Source organism: Lepeophtheirus salmonis, chromosome 13 (assembly GCF_016086655.4).
Source record: "Lepeophtheirus salmonis chromosome 13, UVic_Lsal_1.4, whole genome shotgun sequence".
Classification (NCBI taxonomy): Eukaryota; Metazoa; Arthropoda; class Copepoda; order Siphonostomatoida; family Caligidae; genus Lepeophtheirus; species Lepeophtheirus salmonis.
The window spans coordinates 26969831-26994494 of NC_052143.2; the positions used below are offsets into that span (position 1 = coordinate 26969831).

Genomic DNA, 24664 nt, shown 5'->3' on the forward strand with positions numbered 1-24664 from the left:
AACAGAGCCTGTGTGACACCTAGCAAGAATTTGGGCGACCTGAAGGCCAAACTTTTGGCTGCCTGGGACTCCATCCCCGTGGAGAGAGTGCGACACGTATCATGCAAGTCCTTTTCAGAGAGACTTCGGACTGTTGTCAAGGCTAAGGATGACCATTTCGAAAGAAAGTTAAGTCGTATGTTTTTGAAAATTGTGTCGACCTATGTCTATAATTATATGCAAATTATGTAAATAGTTATATCATTAGTATTTTAATGAACATTTAACAAAACTTGCCACCGATCCTCTATCATAAGTATCATATCATATCAAAGAATAAAACATTAACCATTGTTATTTCTATAATACTTCACTTTTTCATTTTTTTTAAAGTCAAAATGGTTTATTTGAAGCGAGCATAATTGGTTTTTCTCTCTTGGTTTCAAAAGATATTTGCTGATAATTTTTTTTAAATATTATCATATAACACTCGAGTGTTACCTAAAAATAGTATTAAATTTATCAGAAATATAACAAAATCATACGTTTCCACATCTGAGTAAAGTCTTTGAAAATCAATTTTAAATCTTGTATAATTTTTTTATCAAATAAATTACAATTAGAAAAAGTTGATATATGAACAATTTACAGACATCATGGATCATATCAAAATTTTTATATCTTTTAAAAAGCGGAAATTTACATATTTATATGGAAGTTGGGATGATAAACCAAGTAATTTTATTTGTATATTTATTAGACAGCACAATTAGAAATAAACTTTTGACGGGTGTTCTTTATTTATTGCACGCAATTTATATATTTAAAAAAAAGTCAAAATATTATATTTATGTAAAAAAAAAAATGAAATAAAATTACAAACAATAGAATTTCTTTTAAATTTTAAATTTATTTGCTAAATTTTAATTTAAAAAAAATTATCTATTGTATAAGTTCTTTTAGATAATCATATTTTCTCTGGTATTACCCTGTCTTTCTTGAACCAACATTAATTTTGTCAATTATGACTGTAAAAAATGTATTTTTCAATTAATGTTTTATATGATAATAACGAGTCTAAAACGAAACGAAACAAATATTTTCTTATCTTTGCAAAATAAAAACTAGACTAAATGTGACGAAGACAGAACGAAATGTGACGAAATTAAAACAATCTTGTATGCGTTATGTAGATAATTAGTTTCTCTGCAAGGAGGGAGTTCTATACTAAATTCAATATAGAAATGCTACTTATATGTATAGCTGGAAAAATTTTTTTTTGGCTGAAAACCCAGAAATCTTAGCAGATCTTTTCAATAGTCAAGCCGATTTTCAGTGATGTCAAAAATAAAAATAAAAAATTACTGCACTTTCATGAACACAAGAATACGAGTAATTCTTCCTTTTGTACTTTGCCTCTCCAATTTTTTAATACTGTCAAACAACAATTTATTTTTTCTTCTTCCCGCTGAAACTTTGAAAAGTGAAATATTAGGGACCTTAAAAAAATAAACCCCTCAAGTTAAGAATCCATAACTACAGGGCGTGTGGACAAAATCTGCCACATTTTAAAGACGACATTACTCCATCAGCTGATGTCTGATCCGTCTGTTTTTGGTGTTAAAATTTTTCCCGTGTTATAGGCTTCAGTTATTGTTGACCAGTTGTAGCGATAGCATCATGTTAAGTGCCCAAGAAAAGTCCTTATGTTCAATGAAAGAGATTGTAGGTGCGTTGCTATTCAGATTATGCTTACTGATCACATGAAATTAAGCAATCCTTACATCTCTGGCCTTTTGTCCCAATTAGAAGGGTCAGAAGTCTCAGAAAGCAGCTAGAGGAGTCATCAGACCCGATGGACGTTGTTGACAGGAAGAAGAAGGAGGAGAAGAGCACCAGGATTATCCAGGATGTCACCTTCATCAACAAGGTCAGGGACATCATTGACGAGGACCTCCAGCGTTCCATGAGATCCATGGCAAGTCTGTTGTCAGCGACAGGCCGTGGATGTGGCAGCAGGACTCGGGTCCAGCCCACAAAGCTAAGCGGACGCAAGAATGGCTGAAAAGAAATATTTTTGCGTTCGTACCCTTCTCCTCTTGGCCTCCCAAATCACCGGATTTGAACCCGTTGGACTACTTTGTCTGGTCCTATGTGGAAAACATGACCAACCACTCTTCCCATAACACCAAGCAGTCTTTCATCACCTGAATCAAGGAGAAATTCAGTGAGATAGAAGCAGCGCAGATCCAAAATGCCTGTTCTCGGTTTCGTAGCTGCATTGAGCGGGTTTTGGCCGCAGACGGCGGCAACATTGAATAGATAGCTGCTGCATATCCTAATAAAGATATTTGTTTTTATTTTATCAGTAAATATTATAAAATAAGCTTGCAGTTGTTGTTTTTTGAAGCTATTTAGCAGATTTTTTAGCCGTTTTTTGTTATAACTAGATGATTTTTTATCCAACTTTAGAAGTACATATATCCGATTTTGCTTAAACCCATCTGGCAACACTGTCCCTGATAGATTTTTTCGTTTCAATGTAAAGACCAATTTTTTTTTCTGTATCAATCTATGGCCAGATTTTTACCCACTCTTGGCGTATGAATAGCACAAATATGATTTATTCAAAATATTTAACTCCATATAACATTACGAGGTTTGTTCAAAAAGTAAGGTTACCTCAGATAGAATATACTGGTACCAACACTTTTTCCAATCCTCGAAGTACTTATCATAAGCACTTTTAGGTAGAGCCTTGAGCTCTTCAAGCAATACTGTCTTTATCTCCTCAATCGTTGCAAATCTCTCTTTTTTTCATAGGTCTCTTCATTTTTGGAAACAATAAAAAGTCACATGGGGCACAATCTGGTGGCTAAGGCATGATCGTATTGTTGTTTTTGGACAAGAAATCTCTAACAAGCAAATCAAAATTTAACAGTTTCGCTGACACTCGTCTCCTGCCAAAATGTTCGGAAAAAAATTATGGGACGAACAATGTCAACAGCTACTTCTCTGATAGTGATTCGACAGTTTTTAAAAACAATTTATTCACAGTTTCAACGTATTCATCTGTTGTTCACATGCTTCGGCGTCCAGAAGAGGGTCGTCACAAACAAACTAAACATATTATACGACTGAAACAGTAAATACAGGTTTGTGGAGAGTGTACCATCATAAAAAATACAAAAATTGAGCATTCCGAAAGTACCTTGCCCACGAAATTTAAAAAAAGCACATTATTTTTTGAACACACCTCATATTATTCCTATGCTTACCATTTGTAACACGCATAATGTTACCAACGGTTCATCCATAGAATTGGCTTAGACCGAGTCTTAAAATGAGACCGATTTCTTGTAAGACCAATTGCAAGTTGATAACTTTATTTTATCACGAAATCAAACATAAATATAGAAAAAAAAGCTAATTCTTCCTAAAAATGAAATCATATGTTTTGTCATATCAGCTGCAAGCTCCCGTGAGAGAAAGGAAATAAACACAAATCTCACTCTATATATAGCAAGGGCATATAGGCTGGAATTACTCCGACGTCGATTATCGATTCTACTCCGTGTCCAACCAGGACTTGCACTTATAATTCCCAAGTGAGTCCTCATTTTTATTCTCTGTCTTTCATGATCACACACATTACTTCATAGTGATATGTACTGTCTCCAAGAATTAGTTATAAAGGTGTAATAATGTCACTTTGTACCTTTATTTTTAAATATTACCCATCATAATTACATCAATTTAACAAAATTTTGTAAACCACAGTACAAAAAAAAAAATCCTTGAAAGTAGCCTTGCTCTACGTCATAAAATTTATGCACAACTACTTTTCAATAATAGGGCAATAGGCAAATCCTTTACGTTCTGAAAAGGAAATATAATGGATATTGGGAAAAAAATTGCCAATGCATAAAGTGATATTTTTTTTCTATTCATACATTAACTTACTCATAAGTATGTAGTTATGATAAAATTTATCGTAATTCTATCTACTTATCTATTGTAGAAAGGTCATTATCCTTGTTAAAAAAGACCTCGCACAGAATTGATCTTCCTCAAGTATTAGTGTACTTTCACAATAATTCAATTGCCTTTCATTTAGTAGGTTTACTCTATGTGAAAACAAAAATTGCTTCCTTAAAGAAACATCTGAATTCAGGTCATGTTCTTCCTTAAATAAATAGAAAGTATGAGCTTCGAGATCAATTATATATAGAGTCGTAAAAATATAACTAAACGCTATGTAAAAAAAAAAATACATAAAACCCAGACAATTTGAATAATGTTTGGAAAGAGAGAAGCATAGTTGTCATGACGTTGTAGCTTCATGTAGCATTCCAACAAAGACTTACACTAAAAACTAATCAACAAATCCTCTGAGTTACTCTCTGTAAAAACTTAGTATTTACAATACTAAATATATGTACTCCCTTTAGCTTTTTTTTTTTAAATATGAATCGATGAGCAACACTCAAAAAATAAGGTATGGACAAACAACCAGACAAACTTTGCTTTTTTTATAAGATTTGAGGACTGACTACTATATATATATATATATATATATCGTTTCTTTATTAGTTATGTAATGGGGATTAATTATGTAGTGAATTACTCAAAATGTTGACAGCCAAATAAAATTACTTAGATCAGTTTTTTTTACAGGGGGAAGGGAGATGGAAATGTATTCGTACTTGTTTTTAAGGAAGAAAGGAACAAAAATATATTTGTGAACAATCCTCATCATATCAAGAAGATGAGTACATAAGTAGCTAAAGAATAATAAAAACATTGTAAAAAGTAAGCATAATAAATGACATAACATATACTTAGTTTTTTATTATTATTTATTACTGTATGTATACATATGTAATGCACTCATTTTATCATAATGTGTACAAAAAAATTTAGGCCTTTGTTTCTAGTATCTAGCTATCTCAAAGATTAAGAAAATTGTTTGCTCTTTCATTTTTCTTACACTTTTCATCCTTCTCCTAAATGTTTCCAAATAGGATGCCATTTATCATCAAGAGCCTTCCTTATTTCTATTAATAATAAAAATTGAACACATGTTTCACAGAGTGTATATTACCATGTCACTTTTTTATAAATAATCAGTCAGCCACTTATCACATTGCCACTAAAGATCAGATGGATCCACATTCTTGAAAATCAAAAATCAAAGTAAGATGTCATCACTAGTAGATGAAAAACAAAGAACTTAAGGAATTATTACGGAGTTAGTCATAAGTAAAGAAGGAATACGATTTTAATTCGATTTAAAATGATATTAGGATAAATTATTCATATTCTATATATGTAATATAGGTACATTATTGAGGTTTTTTTTTTTTTTTGCAGTTAAATGTCTTATATTCTTTAATTAATATTCTGTGAGCACAATATAGGAGTGTTTCTCTGTAAAATGATCCCGGTAAAAAGGTCAGAGACAAAATCGTTGTGCGGTAAAATTGTCGTGTACATTATCATTGTGAGACAAAACTGATGTGGGCAATATCATCGTAAAGCAACATCACCATAAGTAATATCATAATAAGTAATTTGATTGCAAAACATTATCATGTGCAATTTCGTTGCAATTTATATTAAATTTGGACGATTAAACTATTGAATGACGAAGAAACACAGTAGGAGTGAGTTCCGTAGTAGTGCAGGGATTACTATTGAATGTATATATATATCCAACGGAAGCCCCGTGTTGAATAACTTATTTCTATCCCATAGAAAACAGTGAATGTTTCCTGGACGAGATTTCAAAAGTAATTATCTCGGTCCTCCGATCCCTTCACTCATTGCATTAAAATGAATAGGATAATATTGAATGATTATTGAATGATAATATTGGTCGTAAAGAGAAGGACTACAACGAAAATAAAAATGACATTAATCCTAATGAAAGTGTTCTTATATCCTTAGAAACACGCAAAGATGTTGACAGTTACTGTGTTAGTACTATTCTTGAAGAAGCTGAGGCTCAGGTATCCTACATTTCAGATTTTCTCACTGAATCACCTGATAAAGCAGTTGGGATTAATGATCACATAAATGTGACTCAAGATGGGCATAAAGGGGAATTATTATCTCAAGGTAATGTCAAGGAGAAGGAAATGCTTATTCCAATTAATAAGTCCCAAAGAAGAAATTTTGTCTCTACACGTGTGGAGAAATTCAATACGAGTTTACCTCAGGAATTATAAATTAATAAAGAAATGGAAGTTAGAATATTGAACAATCAAACAAAAAACAAAATCAAACGTGATATTTTATCAAGAAAATCAAGAACCCCCACTGGTGATATTTCTGAAGAAAATATTATTCTGTCTAGGTCAAGATCTACCTCCAATACAAAAAGACTTGCTTTAGAATCTGAAACAGCGACAGAAAGTAATGAGCAATCCCAAAAGTTATTCAGAAAATCATGATCTCCTTTTTATCTTTAAATTGCAATTCTCTTCATAGTTTGGGGAGAAAATATGATTTGATTAAATTATTAAAAATTTTAGAAACTCCTGATATTATTATATTATCTGATACGGGATGCAGTTTAGAGAATCACTTTTGCTCACCGGAATACTACTCTTCATTTTCTGCGTTTGATAGGTCCCTCCGACATCCAAAAAAGGGTGTTTTACTATTGATTAAAGAAAACTACAGCCAAAAATCAAATACCGTTGTTTTGATGGAAATCTAATCAAGGTTTGATGTAGAGTATCAAGCTCTCTATTGGATGTAATTGGGATATACGAGCCGAATTGTGACGATCCCATTTTTCAAGGAAAAACTTTCAGCTGTTATTTCACGTGTACCAGCCATAATGAGTGGAGAATTTTAATATAAAACTTAAATATGGTCGAGATTCTATTCAGGGTACAAGGAATCATCATCTTCAGGCTATGGCGGCCTTCTCTTCTATTTGAAAGACCCACGGGTTTTATGACTGTGTTGACTTAGTAAAAGATTATAGTCATACTTATTTTGACTGTGGATAGATTTTCTAGACCTCCGTCCTTGAGAATAAATATTTTTCTCTTTAAAGGTTATCAAACTGACTCATTAAAGTCGTACAAAGTGATAACACTGAAATATCTGACTATCGTGCTATATTTATTTTAATGAGCCTCCTTTCAAGGAAAGCAAGAATTAGAGGTCTTTGGAAGCTTAATTCTTTACTACTGGAGGTGAATGATGAAATCATCGATAAAATTGAAAATGCAAAATCAAGGATTAAGAATGGTATTGACGTTTTCACTGAATTGAAAAAAAAATGTTTATCCAAATAAAATTGTGCAAGATGAAAAGAAAAAAAAGCAGACAACTGATTGAAATACAAAATGTAAACAAAAAATTAATACCTCAAAATGTTCAAAATATATGTTGGACCAACTTTTTCGAGAAGCAGGCCCTTTTTATAAAGTTAAATTGAAAATAACGAGCATCGATGATTTATTGAAATCAAGATTACAATGTTTGAAGTTTGAAAAGAAAAATAACCTTTACAATAACTTATTAATCAGACTTAAAAATGGTATGGAATCGAATGATCCTGAATTAGTTTACAAGTAGATGTCGTCTTTTTACTCCAATATGTATAATTGTATCGACTCCAAATATACATCAAAATGTGTGAGATGCAATTTAAGAAATGCTTATTTCTGTCAAGACTTCCGATGCAGGTCTGATAAAGAACTTTGACTATCCAATGAAGATAACAACCTGGTTGAGTGTCACCTTTCAATAGAATAAATTATATGTGCTATTACTAAAAATGCAAAATTAAATAAAGCCTCCATAGGGTTTCACCTTTAAATTTTGTAAGAAATATATCTCCTATCTTTGACTAATTTTACTCTTGTTTTATGAAAAGGTGCTTAGTGTTGGATTTTTTCCCTGACCTCGCTTCAGAGGGACACATCATCTTGTTTCCGAAAAAAAAAAGATACTAGATATCTTAAAAATTTAAGACCTCTTATTATGCATAATTGCTTGTACAAAAAAATTTCGTTCGTAATCTCTAAGTGTATAAATAAAGCTTAAAGCAAAATTTTACATGGATTACAATATGATATTTTACACTACAGACCCTTGTCGAGTCTAACAGTGATGGCAGTGGATTTTGCCAAGGCTTTTGATACATTGTCTCATAAGTACATAATAAAAACACTGCACCAAAAAGGATTCGGTGATTTTATAGTTCGTATGGTTGCATTTACCTTAGTGCGTACTCGTACAATGATTAAATGCAAAAACGAATTCGAATATTTTTCGAACAACAGGGGCGTTAGTTAGGGAGATCCTCTCTCCTTAATACTTTATTTATATGCCTTGATGGCTTACTACAAGGAATAGATCATAGAGATGGAATAAAAGGCTTTCAGTTGCCACAAACAAATTTAAAATGTCTATGTTATGTAGACGACTTAACAATGATATTTTGCGGGAATCCATATTAGACAATAAAATCAATCAAAAACACGTTTGGGGTCTTATCTTCATTCTATAAATTATCTGTTCTGTTTTTGAATTAAGAGAAACCTGAAATTATCAGTCCTTATAACGGGTTACTTGGAAAGGCTTGGCCACATTTTAAATTGAAATCAAAGTTACAACTCTTGGGATCTTGGATAGGCGAAGGAAGTTGCGAAATGAATGGGAAAAAGATTTGTAAGAGAATTAGGAAAACAACTTCTGATTTCTCTTCTTTCAATTTAGAAGTAAAGGATAGGATCAGAGGATGGAATATTTATATTATTCCTAAAGTAACGCACCTCTTCTATGATACACCTTTCAACAAAAGTATTTTTAGGGAAATATTATGTTCAGAAAGTTCCTACTTTCAATTATTGACCAAAAAAAAAACATAAACCACCAAATAGCCTATAACCCATTGAACTTTGGGGGCTTGGGTGTGGTGGATTTCGTTTTTCTATGAAAATCTCTGAATTTCTATTGGATTAAAAAGTTATAGGAATATGGTGACAATTGGAAAATTCATTTAAATGAAATCTTAAAGCTAAACCACCTGGAATTTCAGCTATTCCACATTTAGGACTTTCAGATGTTTTTATAGTATTATAATTATACTCAAAGCGTTTTAAAATTTTTGTAATAGTACTACTGAAATAGTTCAAAAGTTTGAATTATCTTTACAATGCGAGATGCCAACTAGAGGTTGCACAAAATTTTGCCATATTTTATAATGGTCTTCTCAATTTTCGTTTGTCAACATATTTTAACGAATTATTTTTTGAGTATATTGTACTATATTATAATAAGATTCTAAATGTTTAAATGCATGACAATAAAGGCCAATAAAAAAAAAGAACCCTTCATCAATCACAAGGCAAAGGTTTGAACAGCTTGGTATTAGCGATGGCATGGATCATGTAGATCCAAACATCCTTTTGAAGAACCCATTTACTGGCATACATCATAAATGGCTGAGGTACAGACTGGTGACGTTCTGTATTTTTAGAAACAAGTTCAGGGAAGATCCTGAGGAGATAAATTGTTATTTTTGCCAAAAAGAATTAGAGACCTCTAATAATTTATTCTACCAATGTTTAAAAATTACCCCAATCCTTAGGATGGTGGAGGAAGAAGTCTGGAGAAACTTTCATGTCAGATTAAGTTCCTCAGATTGGCTCATTGTAACATCCCCCACGATATAAGGATAGGTGGAAGATTAAGTGGCTCATCTCCAAAATACAATATATAATATATCCAGTGAAGCACAAGAACCAAGAACTCCCTTAGTGGCTCCATGATTACGTCACTAAGGCAATAAAAATCCTCAATTCATTATACAATATTCGATAATACAATACAATGTTTTAGAATGTTTATCTATCCCATCGCTGGATTTGCCGGTTTTTCTTTTTTATCCTTGTGTCGTTCACCTAATATTTATTAAACATGGAGTTGTCGTTTCTTCTTTTTATGTTTTTTTTTTAAATCAAAAAAAGATAATAATGATTCCGTTGTTTTATAAATGTATTTAACAGGCAGCTAATATTGACAAAGGTCTTAATTCAGTAGTCTCATATGTCTCACTCCCACTTCTCCTCACGCTCTTATCTAAATCTCATCTCGAGTTATTAGTGTAAGCTCTTGTTAAACTCGGAGTAGAATGGTGGATCGTCATTGTAATAATTAGATAAGGAGTTGGATTTGTGTTTATTTACTTTTTCGCATAACTACTTGCAGCTTATCTAATAGAACACCATAACAACTAAACTCCTCTCCTATCACATGCTTATTCTTAGGACTCCCTCGTTCATTTTCCATTTCTTTTCATTTTACACACTGTCAGCTAATTTATTTATTAAAGCTATATCAACTAAACGAAATTTTTTGCTATACTTGGTGTCTAAAAAGTATCAAAAATTAACGAAATACCAATACTTATATTCATATCGAAACCGATATGAAAATATGTTGTATTATAACAAGAGTAAAACAGACTAACTTTACATATCTGAGAGTGTTATAATTTTAGATGTAGTTTATACAGATATAAATAATATTACTTACAAAATAGTCATGCATTAACAAACAAAAAAAGTTAAAGTAAAGTGTAGTTCTTTTAAACGTTTTCAATTTTTCCTTGCGTCATTCCATCCGCCTTTAACAAACACACACAAAAGGAAAGCAAGTCCGGTACGCATGTTTAAGTTCTTGGTCTCCTAACTCACCAGAATTAACCCATTTTGACTATTTTGTCTAGAACAATGTTGAATGGCCTTCAAAAGAAGGTTCCCAAAGCACCACAAGATCCCTGAGAAATGGGAAAGGGGGCATTTCGGACCTTACTCAGTGGGACGGTCAAGAAAGCAGTGGGCGTACCGAGGGCATTACGAATGTGTGGTCCGAGTTAATGGCGATTTTATTGATTGAACATCAAATTTATGTTAAAATGTTGATTTTTTTGAAAATTTTAATAAAATCGTTTAAGAAATTAAGTAAAAGCAGTATTATACTTTTTTTTTCTCACATTGTGAACGTTTAGATTAACCACCCTTTGATACGTTACAAACATTAAAATATTTAATTCTAGCTTTTTTTACACTTTTGTTAGGACAAATCCATGATTTTTTGGATTTAGGTCTGTTAAAATCTTTAAACGCAAATTTTAGGTACCCGAACTTTCGACTGCAGATCTGAAACCAAATTAGATGTATACTTGTGTCGATTTTTATTAACATTTTATCCGAAGTTTGGACCTAAATAAAATAGGATGCAGATTATACTTACATTTTTACTGATTACCGATGTTGAAGCAATGAATAACACAATGTTTTTACTATTATAACATTATATTAACATTACTTTTAATGTATCTCGTCAATCTCTCTCCGAAAAGATACAGAAAAAGGCACCAAAATTAGTTGGTAGTCAGCCAATTCCTCCAATTATTTAATTATTATACAATAATTGTTGATAACTGATCTCAGCCTATTAAGAACTAATTTGAATCCAAGAAATAGCAACTGTTACTTTTTAAAGAATTTTGACTATAATTAACTATTTGTTTTTAACGCGAGCCAGGCGGATAAAAATGTGAGCACACACGAATGTTCAATCATTGTTTTTTTTACCCCCGGTAGGATGCAACTATTCATGTGGATGTCGCTTCAATCACCAATCAAGATAAATTGATTTTACGTTCAATGTAGATAATATCATACCCGTTATAACTACAATTAAGTATTAAACATTACTATAAGCTGATTTAAAATGTGGAAAATCCTTTGAATCTTTTTTATTATCCATAAGAGTATCTTTTCCCAAAGCCGGATCAGATTTAAGGATAATACAAGTTTATTTGTATCGTACCTGGTACTTCGGATCCGGGTTTGATGCCTGTCCTATTCCGAATTGCTACAAGCTATGCTTAAGATATTAGAGGATTTTTAAAATTATTACACTGAGTTGGAGCATTCAAATAGAGCATACTGCTTAATTCTGCACGTCGTTACCTTTATTATAATATGATAATATTTCATATATTCGAAATTGTTTTTATAAAACAAAATAAAAAATAAGTATGGTAAAATATTTTAAAATTAAAATCTGATTAAAACAGTGTACAGTTTATATAAGTCATTTGCGTATAATATATTAATTGAAACAAATGTTTTAATAAATTTATTTGGAATCATTCTTTAAAAGTGAAATTACATATATATATGTTTTATTAGAAATTATACATTTGTACTTCACGGTGCTTTCCTACTTTTATGAACATTTCATCAGAGTTATTTGACACACATATATATGTATATACATGCCCGCACGTCATACCATATCTGTCTTTCTCAAAATTGGAGACACCCACACTAGAAAAAAAAATTCAATCCTTGGACTGTGGGATGAGACCGGACTTGATCACATCTCACTAGTAAGACACCTCTACTTTTTCTTGCATCTACCATGAATCATAACAGTTGAGTTACTGAATGAACGTAATAGTATCATGGAGAGGAAATTATATGTCATCAAAACCATTAACTCCTGAAACAGAAAATTATTAAAAGTATTAATAAATAAAGTTATAGAGTATATTTCAATGACAGTCAAATACTACGTGGAAACTTATTCGAACAATTGTGATCCATAAAATCATAACACAATTAAGTTATACTTAAATAAATATCCTACATAGTATTAAAATAATTTTTGTACTTGTCAAGTTAGCAATGGTAATTATAATTTATAGTAAATCGTTTTAGTTTAGAATTTTAACATAAATTAGCTAAATAGAAATAAAATTTTCATATTTTTCATTGGCTATCTTTAAGATAGCGTGTTCGTGTTAGTAACATACTAATATAATTCACTCTTTAATTATTTATACAAAACTCTTTAAAAAATTACCACTCCATTTTCAAAACACTTTCGAACAAAGTTTTCTGTAATTCGCCCTATCATTGTATTTATAATACAAAAATTAATTAATTGTACTAATAAACATTAGAAGGAACACGTTTGTAAATCTCACAGCTAGTATGATCACATACATTAACAATAAAATAAACATCCTTAGAAGTCATCGCTTCGATAAAGTGTTGAATTTCGGTTTGGTAGTCCTAAACCTGAATGGGACCGTTATGATTTTTGGAGCCGAACTAATTCGGTCCTTTAAAGAAGATCGGTCTCTATTAAAATTCGGTCTATAGGGTACTCTATACATGAATTATTGATCACGTCATGTGTTATTCAAAATTGTGAAAATCGGTACAATAACGTCATATGCAGTTAAATTATAATGATACGACTCATAAATCAGGATAGGGGAGAAAAACTCTCCAATGACTGAGACCAAAAAAAAAGTATTTATATTGAGACTAAAAAAATAGATGCACAATTCGAAAACTAGTAAATCCACAATCTCAAATTGCAGTCTGAACCAAAATATCGGTCCGAATTGATCTAACAAAACTCACTTAAGACCGAATGGGTGAAAAAATTTGGTCTTAAAGCCTGTTTCAACACTTAATACGAGTATATACAAGCTTGTTATTATAATTATTAATTATATTATCGCTTGAAAATTGTTCCACCATTTTCAATATAGACGTTGTACGTGTATTGCTTTAGTTTTTGTTTGATCTGAATCAAACAAAAAATTCAAAACGATATCCAGACAGTTATAGAGTTAAATTCCAAGGTTAGAAAAAAAATTTCATTTGAGAAATATATCACCATTCCTTCTAAAATGAAGGTTTTTAAAATCAAAAATGGTTCGAAATATCCTTAATAAGGATAAAATTTCATTTAACGATTTAAGACAGAACTACATGAAAGAAATTTTAAATCGATAAACGGTAAAAAATATTTTGAAAATTACATTAAAAATATTTATATAGATCAAAAAAATTAGTTTAAATTTTATATTAGAACAATAACTATTTCAAAAATTATGCTGTTATAGAATGGGGGATTTCATATCGATGCACACTAAAGGCGGTAGTACACTTACAGTGATTGCATAGTTAAAATATTTTCTTGAATAAAAAGAAACAATTTTTGATAAATAACGAAACAAATATATATAACATTTTATTTATAGATCTACAAAACTCATTTATTGAAAAAGTCTATTTAACTTCATTGTACTTTTTAAATGAAAAGACCTTTTAACAAAAGTAGCTAATTTGACGTACATACCAAAATCTATAAAAAAATTATTTCTATTTGTTTAAAAAAGAGCTTGTAGGTTATTTTGTAATAATGCATTACTACTCCCCAAATTTTGAGCTGTGGTCGACTTATTATAGCTTAAACTTTTTTTGGAGTATTTAAATAATAAAAAATTGACATTAAATAACGATTTCTTCAAAAACGATCAATAAATTTTTATTAAACTCCCAAAATTGTTAAATATAATAGACATAAAGGAATTTTAATTAGTTTTCAAAAGTCTTGGGAACAATTTTGAAAAAAAAAGTCACGTTTTTACAGGCTTGTATATATACATATATATATAGACGAAGAAAAATAAATTATTTCACTCGATTAGTAAATATATAATATTAATTGCTAAAATTGGTTGTGTGTGAAAAAAAAAACATGTAAAAAATTTGCACAAAACAATTTCAACCATATTTCTGTTTGTATATATATGTATATGTACATTAATAGAATATACAAACAATAAACCAATTTTCTCAAAATCTTTTCAAAACAATGGCACATAAAAACATCTTTTTATAATACAATATATGAATAGAATTTATCAATTTCCTTTTTGTATGCATATTTTTAAACAAAATGTTTAGCTCTTTATAAATCCCTCTTTTATTGATTATTTGACTTTAATATGCTCAAAGAAATGTTGAACACTTTGTATATGTTTTCTTTTTATTTATTAGAAATATTTTCGAAATGTCAAGTGTATATAGTCCAAATTGAAAAATGGAAAAAATGAAGAAATATAAAGTTTCACCCATATTGATTTATATTTAGAAGCTATATAATTATTACCTCAAAATAGTCAATTTTAGAGAAAATAGAACAACTTATTATATATAGTTATACATGTTGAGCAACCAATTTTACAAAAGCTTGTTTAAAGTTATCCCCAAAAAATATCCTTTCTTATACAATATATAAATATAAAGTATTTCTGAACTGTGTTGTATACACTTTATCTCTAAATTTTAGAATGTTTTAGGATTAGAGTTAAAATAAAAAGAAGACTGCAATAATTCTTATCGGTGAATTAACTCCAGGGAGTGGTGTTGAGATAGAAGGCTCCGTAGTTAAGAACAAATTAGAGGTACTTGGTAGAAAGTGGGAGAGAATAGGATTTGTGCCAAAGTGATTTGAAAGTCTTAACGGGTTAATCCCAAAAAAATTGTCAAGTGCCGCAGGTTTAGCTTACGAAACGAAGAAACTTGTATAGTAGATGCTTGAAAATTTTGCAGATGTGAGTTTACAGACTGATAGATAGGTTTTGAGTAATTATACTTCCTTTTTTTGACAATTTTTCCGGAAGTTGTGTGAATTTATTTCAAATATTTCTATCTTGATTTTTTTTTTAGCTTGATGTAAATAAAAATTACAACCCATTTGGTGTAACGATTGCAAATGGAGGGTTTTCGCACAAAAATCCCAGAGCGGATCAAGGCAGGTGATAAGCTCAAGGACATCACCGAGAGGTTCTGCGTGAATGTCAAGACCGTTTACAAGATTAAAGACATGTTGAGGAAGGAGGTCACGAGTTTCAGAGATAAAAAGACATCAGATAGGACAAAAAAAAACATCATCCAAGATTGAGGCAGTCCTAGTTCTGAATAAAGCCAACCCTTCAATGTCAACCAGGAGGCTTTCAAGGGAGCTGGAAGTTCCTGAGAAGACCATGAGGGATTTATTGAAGGAGGACTTAAGCTAAAAATTAGTGTTCTGAAGACCAAACAAACATCTGCAGAATTTCCAGGTACCTGGTTTATCCAAGAACTATTCCGTTCACGCTTTATAAAGCGAGATTGAAGAGATAGCATGGCTGAAGTAAATAAGAATCGGTTATAATATCAAAAATGTACAAGAAAATATTTGCAAATCTGATATCTAGAAGAGATGAAGGATGGAGAGAAAACATTTTTCCATCCCATGCCCTAAGTGGATATACTTCGAAAATGACCTAACAAACCCTCATATTAATCAATTATCTCTGTTTATTGCAACAACTTCGAGAATTCTGTGGAAAAAATCTCCAATCTATAAGTCAAATTCAGTAAGTGATGTTCTTAGACAACATTTTGGAATGAAGTTTTGTTTTTAAGTATCGGGTTTACAATCAGAAGCATTGACGAAAGGTATTCTATCTATGAACGCGTGCACACACACATTGCCGAATCCCTTATTGCCGAAAACCACTTTGCCGTGCTTTAAATGTTGGTTAAAACCTCAATTAGAACCGTTTTATCAAAAATCATGACATCCCCCAATAAATAAATAAATGAATTAGAAAGGGAAAATATGTTTAAAGAAGAGAGGGAGTCGAGTGTGGATGAAGATTAATCAATGACTGAATGAGTGTCGATTGAGTTTCAACGGACAATGAGAATGAAGAATAATTTGGATGGAATAAGTTAGAGATCCTATGTACCTGGTCAAGTCCTGATGGACACTCCCCTTTCTCGAGGTCGTCTGGGTTTCTATTATTCTCAAGATGGGTTTTTCATTGGTGTAGAATCCAACTTACACTACACAAGGAACACAAGTAATAATTAATTATGACTAAGTATGTTTACCAAGATTTTCTATCTTTTCAAGTTGATTGTAACTTTTCAAGTTGTTGTTCGTCCCTATACTTTTCAGGAAAAAATGAAAAGTTGGACCATCAGAAAATATTTCCACTAAAGGCATATTCATATTTCCAGTCTAGTTTCCAATGGTAAATCCAACATTTTCCCCTTTTAAACATTATAATCTATCTAAACTGACTCACTTTGCATATATCTTTATAAAGTGTTCACATCTATTGTGGGGTACACATTACAAGATAAAAGCATTACTCTTTTCTTGGTTAATTATATTTACTGCTCATTAGTCCAGGGCCTCTTAAATTGTTGGAGAACCCCTACGAGGAACCGTGGAGTATTCCTAGGAGAAGGAATCAAAAATTTTATACATTTAAGTACCTATTTATTCTGAGTTCGAAATCCAGCATTATTTCTCTACATTTCCAAAGAACCAATAGCTGTTGAAACTAAATTATTCCAACAAATGGTATATTTTCATGATTTATTTCTATAAACTTTTTTAAATGTAGTAGAAGCAAAAAAGTACTTTACAAAATATTATATTTAACATAAATAATGCATAACGATGAATAAATCTTAAAACGTATGAAAATTCCAAGCTATGTTTCAAATATTCCATCTTTTCGTCTGGATTATAATTAAAAGTAATGTTGTAGATCCTTCTATTTATACTTGAATATTTTTTGGATATTTGCATTATTTAATTCTTGTCTAAATCACTTTTTTTTCTTGCTAAGCTCTCTTCCTTCTTAAAAGCGTCTGTTACTTTCCGTATGCTGGGTTGAATACTACTAACAGAGCTTTTTAAAGCTTTGTGAAATCCTTTTACACTATTATTCGTTCGAATTGTCGTAGCTTGAGTCCTTTTATACATATTCCAAATTTCAATAGGAAATGATGGTTGTACTCTCCGTCGGTTTTCTCAACAACCTTTTTCTCCTCCAATGTAATTCGTTTCAAAGTAAGAAAAAAAAATCTTGAGGTATAATATCGGTGAATGTCGGTGAGTTGAATAAACCTATCAATTACATCAATGACTGGGAGAAATTCCAAGGCTGTAAAGTAATTGACTTGATTATTAAAATTTGAATTCGGTTAGATATTTAACCTTCAAGTCCACATCTGCAATGTGCCGATACAAATTTTTGGCAATATGAAAGAGACAACCAGTGATGTTAGAAGTCGGGGAAAGTTTAATTGAATGCCTTTAATATTGCCTTTTCGAAATGATCTATTAATGGTTGTGCACTCAATATTGGATGTGGACTCTTTAAGATGTTAAAAAATTTGAGATAAATATCTTTAGATTTCCCCAGCAATAAAACGAACAAACGTGGTATACTAGTCTTAGAATTGTCGAATGTCTTTTTTAAAAGACGTTTCTATAGTAATTAAATATGTATATATGTACATATATTCAATTAATTAGTTAACTGATGGAAATTAACACACACAAAGGACAATTATTAGAAATGAAGTAATATATTCAAATGTTACTGTGTCATACTAAAAAAATACACACAAAAATTTAGAACATATAAGTCACTTATAATGTTTCTCATAACTTAGCTTGAGATCCAATGGAGGTATACATTCACAGTCTTAGATACACATCTCTGAGGATTTGAGTCTCTTGAGTGAATACGTAATGCAACTTGCTTCGTACTCTTTGTGTAAGAAAGAAGGTTCACGAAGAAACAAAGAACCATCGTTCTTATCTTTCTATTCAGATTCCAGATTCCTCCAACTGTACTGAGCTTTACAGTTTTCCTCACTTACGTATCTCATTTCCTCGTGCGCTCTCCTACGACCTGACCTTTGAGAGTCTTCCCAAATCCTCTGTGTGGCTTGCTTATCCACAGCCAACCTCCTCTTCTTCCGAAACATCCTGGATCATAACGAAGTAAAAATCTGAAATCTCTACCCCGATCGGATGTTAATCTCTACCTCCGTGCTTAGTTCCTGGTCAGTAATCATCGGAGTAGATTGTTATGTTTGTTCGTCAATCCATGAATCTGTTTAAATACAAGCAATCCATCATGTCGAATTATAATAGATTACACATATATTACGGTGATTACATCTAAGGACTTCTTGATCAATAATTAATATTAACTTTTGAAGCATCCTCATAATTAAATAAATTATTAATTAATTAACACTTAACTATTGCAATTTGTGATAAATAATTAAACATATTATCTTTTAACTTTGGAGTAACATAAATGGGAATCATAATTACATAGTATTGGTGCATGAATCATTATCAAATATGTATATTATATAATTCGGAAAGTAGTCATTCGGCAAGCTGACATTTGGCAAAATGTCTGTTCTTCCAATTGGCTATCGGCAATGTGTCCTAGAGCCCTTTATACAATGCGGGATGGCATAAGATATTATCGAAGGGGAAATTTTAGTCTTCTCTACAGATAAACGGATTTTCCATAATCATTTTATTCCTTGGCAAATGAAGATAACATTCCAACGTTTAATGTTGAATAATGATGTAAGTAGAAGGCATCTACAACAACTAGATTTAGCTGAAAAAAGATTGGTTTAATTATGAATTCGACGAAGGGTATAGCGTATCGGTAAAAATTTACTTCACAACTTCAACTTGCAACAGGGTTATTTTTTTAGACTACCATGCGTAAACTGTAGAAAACCATAACATTCCGTCAAGTTTCTGTTATATATTTTGAGATATTTTGTATCTTTGGACCTCAGGGGCCTGGAGGAGATTGAATTAAAATACATAAAATATGTAATTTTTTTTGGATCAGCAAGTTGTAATAAGAGTGTGTCTTCCAAAGTACGAGCATTTAACGTCGCTGTGCTTAATAAAAAGACTTATATAACTAAGAGGCTTAAGTGGGGCACAACATCTATCATGCATTTACACGTCCAAGTGTAAATATAGGTACGTATATAAATTATTTTGGGAGAACAGTTGATCAACCAAGATATCATATATATATATATATGATAGGGTTGCAGATTTGACCCCGGCTTCGCAAACAAAAGTATTAAAACAATATTTATGGTAGAAAATAAGTATTGAGAATTGTTTAATATGTATTTTCTAGAGTAAAAATGTCTGTAGATTATAAGCTTCTAAGTTTCAATCCTGTGTTTTTGTCGTTTAGGTAAAAAATCTGAAATTGTGAACAATTTTCAGCAAAAATTGAGTGTGTTTGAGTGAAAATTTTATTAAAATCCCAATTTTGTAGACCTCTAGAATCTATAATGCTTATTTAAAAAAAACATTATTTATGATCAAATGATAGATATTGGCCAGAACTTTAAAATAAAACTGTTTTTTTTAGATGTTTCTTCCATAACTTTTTTGTAATGGCCCCTTTAAAAAATATATCTGAAGTGACAAACGAGGATCGAAAATTCAGACTTTTCGATAAATTCCTGGCTTTAGATAGCCATATCTATTGATAGGAAAGAACTACAGGCTTGATTTACATATCATTTAATTGAAAACTTAATAAGCTTTGAATTGATACTTAATTTATACTATTTCTTGTACAGGAGCATTTAAAAAAAAATTATCCTTGGTACATAAAAACGTTAGGAGCTATATACTTGAAAATTTGATCTTTTTTATCTGAAATATTATATTTTAGGATGATGTGTTTAATTTTCTCTTATTAGCCAGAGAACATTGACGCCGTGCGTGAAGTGACTATGCAAGATCGTCATGTGACATACCGTGAGATAGAAACATCCTTGGGCATTTCTTCCAACAGCATACATTCGATTGGGTGTACACTTAGCCGTAAAAAAGGTTTCTTCTCGTTGGACCCCGCTCAATTTGACAATCGCTCAAAAGAAGGCTCGTGTCGATTAGTGCAAAAAAAATGTTGCAAAAATACACTCGCAGCTTCAAAAGACGTTTATAAGATCGTCATAGGTGACGAATCATGGATCTATGTGTATGAGCCCGAAACAAAACAACAATCGACCGCGTGGGTCTTCGAAGACCACCCAAATTCAACGAATGTTGTTCGTGGAAGAAGCCCTTCGAAGCAAATGGTCGCCTGTTTCTTCGGCAAAACTGGTCATGTGGCGACTGTTCCACATGGACATCGTAGGACGGCCAATTCTGAGTGGTACATCACAATTTGTTTTCCTGAAGTCTTCGGAGAAATTTGAAAAACGAACAAGAGAAGACAAATCATTGTTTACCAAAACAATGCACACATCGGCTCAAACCAGCGCCTTATTGACCAGACAACACGTCGAATTGATGGGTCATCTGCCGTATAGCCCTGACTTGGCACCCGATTACTTCTTTTTATTCCTGCACATCAAGAGAAAAATGTGTGGTAAACGATTTTCGTCGCCAGAAGATGCTGTTGAAGCGTTTAACCATGTTTTGGAGGTGTCTCAATTGAAGTGGAAAAAGAGCTTCGATAATTGGGTTGAGCGCATGTACAATTGTATCAATCATGCTGGAGAATACTTTGAACAATAATAAAACCATTTTTGATGATAAGTATTCGCATTTTCTTTATTAGGGTAGAAATATATATAGCAGCCTAAGTAAACATAGTTTATACATTAATCTAAATTCTTATTTATATTAAATATTATTACTATGCTTCGGAGTGTGTTAGAGAAATTGTTCTCAATAGGTGAGTTGCAAGTGCGTCACAGATCTCTTATACAAAGCATATGTTAGAATTGTTTTTATTTTTTATGAAAAAAATAGTCCTCTTTGAGTTTATTTTTTAATTTTAAACTAAACAGATCTAGTCTTTGATTTTTTTAAATTTTAACAATATAAACGTAAAAAAAACTGTAAAGTTGAAATCTCATGAAATTAGAAACTTATTTAAAATAATATTTTCACAGCACTAAAGCTATTTTAAACCTAAAAGGTTATCTTCTTTGTAGTACTAAATCATTTTATTCCCCCTAAATAATATAACAGAAAGCTGATATTAACAAGAGCCTAAATTCAGTAATATTATATGTCTCGCTCCTGCCTTCTCCTCATCCTCTTTTTTTCCTTACAAAAAAGTCAACTCTTCTCATAATACTTCAAAAAGTTTCTTATTTAAAAAAACAAACTTTTATATGGTTTTAAAAAAAGATTTTATAAAAATTTTTGTATGAAAATATTATAAATGTACAAAGAATACAATATAATTAAAGTTATTTCAACTCTACATAGGTTCATTAAAAAATAATTTAGGAATATAAGGTCATGAAAAAATCGTTCCCTTAATGTACATTCATATAAAGTATTAACTCAAAAAAGCAAAAGTAGTTAAAATATGATCCCTTTTAAAGTTCTTGTTTTATGCGTTGAATTTAACATTACAACATATAAATATATTGGTATTGTTCATTTCTACTTTATACCTAAGTTATAAGCAATTAAAATTAGACAAGTTAGAAAACCGTAAGTTATTTTTTTGCACAACATTTGACTAACATTGATTGTAAACAAACATTAGATGATATTTATGATAAAATCACAACAACAACAAAAAAAAAAGAGACTACAAACATAAACAATCATAGGGGACTTCAATTCTTGACCTTCTCCTATATTCAAAGCAGGCATACATAAAAATAATAAACATAAAAGAAAATAATATTATAATAGAAAAGTCATCCTTGCTTATAACCTCGTGGCCTTCAGAAAAAAGCCATACATTTTTTTGTTATTTTTGACTATTTTTATAGTTCAAAGCAGTTTTAAGCTCTCTGTGTTGATGAAAGGGATAAATTAAATAAATATTTTTGAAAACCTAATGGTAAAACATTCTAAAAACATTTTTAAAATGTCTGCATCATACTTTTAGCTCGAGTCATCTTTGTTTAATGTGGAAAATACATGCTTTTTAGTAAGAGGCTCATAGCTTCAAGCCGAATAGATTCAAAAAGTTTAAAAGTACAGCATTAGATAGCTCAAAGTATGATTTTTAATTTAAAAGGAAAGAGCATCTTCCAAAACACTGTATATCGTTGCCTATTAAAGATAAGGCCACGACAATATTTCAAGAATAAAACCTTTTTTTGAATTGATCTCATAATATAAGTAAGGGTGATAATTTTGGTAAGAATAGAAAAGCGTGCGAGGAGAAAAGAAGAATTACTTATGGCATCATTGATTAAATAATATACATCTTCTTCTATCAATCATGAACGTTATCATTCCCGCCTTTATTATTCAATATTAATATAATATGAGATGGTGATAGTCGATAGAGAACTGAATAAAATCCCCAAAATGACGTCGCCTTCTGTCTGGATTTATGAAAATGGAGGCCCAGGAATTTGGAAAATACTTACCGGATGAGAAACAGATGGTTTGTCGGATTTGTTGATATAAATGTGCCTTTAGTCCCCTGTCTAGAATTACACGCCACTCATTATCCTCATCTCATAACAAGAGTATGGATATTCATCTATAAAATCAATTTGACGATGAATACATCAAGTCAGACTTTAACTTTGATCTCACAACGATGCTTATTGCATGTAATATAACCTTATCCATTGCTAATCATCTACGTTCAAAAAATTTATGGAGAAATACAAGGGTAAACACGTCCATTCCCAAGGAACCATCATTAAATTAATGGAGGATGTTGGTACTGATGTCATTTATAGAAATACATATAAAAATGTTTTGAGTCATCCACACCAAATGATGATCAAGTTATCAGTAAAAAGTATTTACAATATCGAAATGGAACTCTGAATTTTGTACTATCTCACAGTAAGTATTCAATTTTTTTTAAATCTAACCATAAAATATGATTCTATTTTAGCTAAACATATCAAGAATTATGATACACAACTCAGTAAAGGGCAAAAACAACTGCTTAAATGGTCACAACAACGGGGGTAGTAGCTTTGGATGGTTTGCAACTAGTTTGTCTGAGACTACTTACTTCGCTTTAAGACTTGGGTATGATAATTAGGTTTTCCAATATTACATAGTCAATAAATATTACTTTTTTATCACTAAAGGCTTAGCTATGGTTAATGGGCTCCAAGAAATGGTGTTCAAAAACTCATAAAAGGCAAAAACAACTGTTTAAATGGTCACAACAACGAGGGTAGTTACATTGGGTGTTGCATTATAATTAACAATTGTGTATATCCATCATGATCAAATCTTTTTTGATGCTCTTAATAGGGAGTAATATCGCCGGACATTACTACATAATTAGCTTTTGCTCTAAATCTTTACGATGAATTTATTTATAACATTTTTTTATTAGTATATTTATTGTCTAATTTTATGATTTTGACATTTACTTTATTATTAATAATTAGTTAGATCTCATCGGTAGAGATATATCTATCCTGTGCACAATTGTATATAGCAACTTCCACATGAAGAAGAGGGGTGATTATCTTTTTGATTAAACTCCACGTCTCGCTTGTGTATTGCAACCTAAAGTTATGACATATTTAACTGAATTCTGATGTTAAAACAAGAAAAAATTATCTGGATCAATTTATTATTTCAATATTCTGTATTTATAATTTATTATTATTAATAGGTATATGATTTTAATTGTTTAATTTTGTATATTTAACTTAAATGTATGATGGTTTATTTTTTAGTATGTAGATTATATTTAATTAAAGCCTTCTTTTTTAAACTTTGAGCTTCAAATATATTTCAAATACTCTACTTTGTCGTTTCATTAGCTATTATTCTGAGAATAAGGTTCATAATGAATTACAATTTCATGGAGTGTGACGTTTTCAAATCTACTGTAACGGATAAAAAATGTCGAAGTCAATTATACGTAGTATATCTTCATTAAACATTTTGCTAATAAATACATTCGTTATACCCTCAAAAATCATAATAAAGCAGGCAGATGATAATCACATCAGTA

The 24664-nt window shown here is 30.9% G+C and overlaps 1 long non-coding RNA gene across 2 annotated transcripts in view; it reads left to right on the forward strand.

Moving 5' to 3' along the window:
* The window catches only part of LOC139906922 (uncharacterized), a 29686-nt gene extending 5789 nt beyond the window's left edge, over positions 1-23897 (forward strand). Inside the window, exons 1-3 of one of the 2 annotated variants that reach the window (XR_011783128.1) lie at positions 22840-23526; positions 23579-23718; positions 23781-23897. This is a non-coding gene — a long non-coding RNA (uncharacterized lncRNA). Of the gene's footprint in view, positions 1-22839; positions 23527-23578; positions 23719-23780 lie in introns of those variants that run through there. The other variant, XR_011783129.1, reaches the window with a different exon arrangement.
* Positions 23898-24664: the final 767 nt, after the last annotated feature.